The sequence below is a fragment of the Panthera uncia genome, chromosome F1 (assembly GCF_023721935.1).
Source record: "Panthera uncia isolate 11264 chromosome F1, Puncia_PCG_1.0, whole genome shotgun sequence".
NCBI lineage: Eukaryota > Metazoa > Chordata > Mammalia > Carnivora > Felidae > Panthera > Panthera uncia.
Window position 1 is genome coordinate 42,507,147 of NC_064813.1, and position 4,292 is coordinate 42,511,438.

A 4,292-nucleotide genomic window follows, 5' to 3' on the forward strand; every position below is an offset into this window, starting at 1 on the left:
GCCTGGGTGGCTCAGTCGGTTGAGCGGCCGACTTCGGCTCAGGTCATGATCTCACGGTCCGTGAGTTCAAGCCCCGCGTCGGGCTCTGTGCTGACAGCTCGGAGCCTGGAGCCTGTTTCGGATTCTGTGTCTCCCTCTCTCTGACCCTCCCCCGTTCATGCTCTGTCTCTGTCTCAAAAATAAATAAACGTTAAAAAAAAAAAAAACAAAAAAACAGACTTTAGTACTGGTACATGCTACAACATGGACAAACCTTGAAAACATTGTGTTAAGTGAAAGACACCAGCCACAAAGGCCACATATTTTATTTCGATTTATATGAAATGTTCAGAATAGGCAAATGTATCAGACACAATGTAGATCAGAGGTTGCCAGGAGCTGGGTGGAGAGAAGAATGGGGAGTGACTGCTTATGGGATGATATAAATAAAAGACTGCAATGGTGGTTACACAACTCCCTGAACACACTAAAACCGCTGTCTTGTACAACTTCAGTAGATGAATTTTATCTCAAAGATGTTAAAAACACTACAAACATTACAAAAGCACGGGCCTCAGAAGCCTAATTCTAACAATGTGTATGTAACTCACAAAGGATAGGGTCCTTAAGGGTCAACTATTTCCGCTCCCAAAAAAGGCAGGAGAAACCGAAGTGGAAGATTTCTGGGTTTCCCTAACTTTTCTGAGACACTCAAAAATGTCTTCCAATAATCCTCACTCGTCCCTTTGAAGCCGGCTGTGCAGATATGGTCATCCAAAAGCAGAGATGGGAAAATAAGAAAGAACAGAAAGCAGGAGATGACCCCAGTCACAGTTATTGGAGAAGCTGAGGCCGTGAGTCCAAGTCTTCCATCAGAGTCACACTCTGTTCACCAGGGAAACCACTCCCTGGATGCATAACAGCATTTCTGCCAGCAGCTGGGTATAAAGAAGTATTACATATTAAACACTAAGTGACAATAGCCTAGAACTATGAAGTGCAACTTTAATATTAAGTAACCATGTCCACTTAATCTCTGCCATGGCCTCACTTAAACTGAGTTGAAAAGGTAGTTTTAGGGGCACCTGGCTGCTTAGTCAGTTAAGTGTCCAATTCTCGATCTCAGCTCAGGTCATGATGTCACGGTTCATGGGTTTAGGCCCATGAATTGTCAGGCTCTACACTGACAGTGTGGAGCCTGCTTGGGATTCTCTCTCTCCCTCTCTCCCTCTCTTTCTCTCAAAATAAATAAACTTTAAAAAATAAAAATTAGGGGCGCCTGGGTGGCTCAGTCAGTTAAGCGTCCGACTTTGGCTCAGGTCATGATCTCACGGTCCATGAGTTCAAGCCCTGCATCAGACTCTACACTGACAGCTCAGAGCCTGGAGCCTGCTTTGGATTCTGTGTCTCCCTCTCTCTGTCCCTCTTTCACTGATGCGCGCGCTCTCTCTCAAAATTAAACATTAAAAATAAATAATAATAATAAAATTTTTAAAAAGTGGTTTTACATTATGATCCATCAAGTATGGGGGGGGTATCGTTTCTCTCAATTTACCAGAGATAATGATGCCTGTTTATGGCTTTATATGTTTAACACCTAAATGATTTTTTTTTCAGTCTAAACCTGTTCAAAGCACTTTCTAATAAATTTTTAGCTTAACCAAAGAACTGTCTCCATATTTCCAGACATCATCTTCATATCAATAATGCTTATGGGGTTGGGATGTGGGCGTGTGTGTGTGTGTGTGTGTGTGTGTGAGAGAGAGAGAGAGAGAGAGAGAGAGAGAGAGAGAGAGAGGAAGAGAGAACACCAGTGGGAGGGGAAAGGGAAAGGGGAGGAGGGGAGACAGGGAAGGGAAAAAAGAGAACTGAATCTCAAAACAATCACAAATTTGGTACCTCTAATTTGTTTTTGGAAAAATTCCCAAACGTAATCCTAGAATATTAATACCTATCACATAGACAATGCATGGACCCTACCGGTTAACAGCGACTAAGATATGCACACAAAGACACATATAACCATCCACATCTCCACCAAGAGCACACAGGTGCCGTCCTGAGCGGAGGGGAGGCTCCCGAAAGTACGGAGGCTCCCAAAGGGGTTCGGGGTACACTTTCCAACTTCCATCTTCCCAAGCTGGTTACTAAGGGGCCAGGACACGGACAGAGTCAAGTGCTGGTGGGCGCTACTTCAGGCCGAACTTAGCTGCCCTGGGAAACGATGAGGCTTCTTTAGGGCTCAGCAGCGCCTCTGGGAGAGGAGGTTGTTGAGAATCAAAGAAAAGGGGCCTTGTGGTTTTGGAATGAAGTACTGGAAAAGAATTGTCTTTTCCCAAAAACTAACAAAGATATAAAGTGGACATCTCCAGTGGGTACCTTAAAGGAGTATTTTCTTCATTCAATTTTCACAACAGGTTATACTCTTTGACTGAAAAGTTGGTGAACCTCTGGGTATACAGTCAGGTTGAGCCTCTTCATTTTAGTTCCTAAACGTGTGCTACTGATATGAAATTCAATGATTTCCTCAGCCATAAAAAAGAACGAAAAGGAAAAAAAAAATCCAGAAGACAATTAAAAACGTGAAACGAAAAAAACAAAAAATACAAATACTTTTATTCTAGCTACTTATCAATAAAAACCTTTACTTTCCTTCACAGGAAAACCCACGTTTTCTAAAATGACAATTTTAAAAGAGTTCTTCAGAAGTCTGATAAGGGAAAGAAATACGTGTTGCAAATCAAAGAACTGATTTTTGAGGAGTTAATGTTGAAAACATAATTGATTCTACCTTGACACTTGAAAGGTAGCTCTATCCCTATGCTAAGCTGAAATAAGGTATGTTGACATAACCTATTAGGGAAAGGAAGTCTCCAGTAAATGAAACTTTTTCCACCCTAAACATGTTTATAATACACAGAGTCCAGTTGCTGCGGTGACCCACAGCCCGACTATTTTTCAGAAACAGCAGCCAAAACCCAAATAATAAAGGCCTCCAAATTCAGCGTGCTGCTTAAATAAAACAAAACCAAATTATGAAATGTAACAAGACTTGTTTTGAATCAAAATCATCATCGTTGAAAAATAATCAGGAGTCTCTTAACTGTACCCTATATTAAAACAATAGTAAAATTATAGCTACATTGTGGTAAAACTCAAAGGGCAGTATTTCCCTAAGAACATAATGAATTTCACTCATGCAGGGAGAAAGGAATTCCTGACGGGGAAGGGGTGGTGAAGGGGTGGGAAACTGAATCACAGCTACAATGTTAACGAAAACACCGCTGACAGTCCTAAATATTAAAGCACCGAGTCTTCCACGTAGCGGGGTGGTGGCTGGGAGACGGCAAAGAGATGAAATTGTCGAGATAAGGAGTAAGACTCCAGAGTCTTCAGGTGAATGCCCTAAACTTCAAACAGCAACATCCGGGGGAAAAGTCAACTGTGTATCCTTTGACTAGTTCAGTCAACAATACCCCTTATTTCCTGCCGAGGCCACTTAATAGCCCGCCCCCCCCCCCAAAGGCGTTTCCGATTGACCCTCCCAGGAACCTAGAAACTACCAGCCTCGACGCAGCTGTACATTAAGCAGAAAGTAAAGGGGGCAGGGGGCTCGCGGGAGACAAGTAGAAAAAGAAATGAAACTTGACACCGCATGAATAGCGAACTTGGGGAGAGGCAGAGACTAGGGTGACCGTGTGCCCCGGAGCAGATCAAAGTCCGGGGAAGAGCCGCAAACTCACGCGGCCTGGGTAAGCACTGAATTACTGTACTTTCATTTTCCAACTTCCTGTCACCACAAAGAGTCAGAATTCGCCCCCCTCCCCGAGGCAAAAAGCCACCGCCACCCGGCGCCCCAGGGACCTCGCGGCACTAAATAAGGGGCGAAGCAGGGGACGGGACGCGCCGAAGTCCACCTGCGCGCCGCGGGGCAGCGGGCGGGGCAGGCCCCAGGGGAGCGCGTGCCCGCCCGCCCCCGCCGCCACGCTCACTTCCTGTTGTGCCGCCTGCCCCCCGGGCCCCGGCCTCCGCCCCCGCTCCCCGCGGCTGGGGGGCGGCGGCCGCGAGCACCCGACGGGGCGCGGGATGGACGGGGGAGCGCGGGGCCGGGCGCTCACCGAGGCCGCGCGCGGGGCTCCCTCCGGGTTTCCGCCTCGAGCGCGATGCTTCTCTCCGCCCGCCGCCTCCTCACGCAGGGAGTTCGAGGACGGCGCGGCGGCCGCGGCGACCCCCGCGGCGGAGCCGGAGAAGGCGGCGGCGGCCCAGCCGAGCCCGCCGGGTGCCCGCAGCCGCCCGCATCGCCCGCCGCCGCC

At 47.4% G+C, this 4,292-nt stretch overlaps 1 protein-coding gene and 1 long non-coding RNA gene across 3 annotated transcripts in view; one reads left to right on the top strand and one right to left on the bottom strand.

Annotated features, from left to right (window-relative positions):
* The window catches only part of ELK4 (ETS transcription factor ELK4), a 20,338-nt gene extending 16,052 nt beyond the window's left edge, over positions 1-4,286 (bottom strand). For both annotated transcript variants that reach the window (XM_049634498.1, XM_049634497.1), the window contains exon 1: positions 4,098-4,286. The gene's annotated coding sequence lies outside the window, so the exon portion shown is untranslated. The remainder of the gene's footprint in view (positions 1-4,097) is intronic.
* The window catches only part of LOC125925468 (uncharacterized), an 8,748-nt gene continuing 7,970 nt past the window's right edge, over positions 3,515-4,292 (top strand). The window contains exon 1 of the long non-coding RNA XR_007458837.1: positions 3,515-3,731. This is a non-coding gene — a long non-coding RNA (uncharacterized LOC125925468). The remainder of the gene's footprint in view (positions 3,732-4,292) is intronic.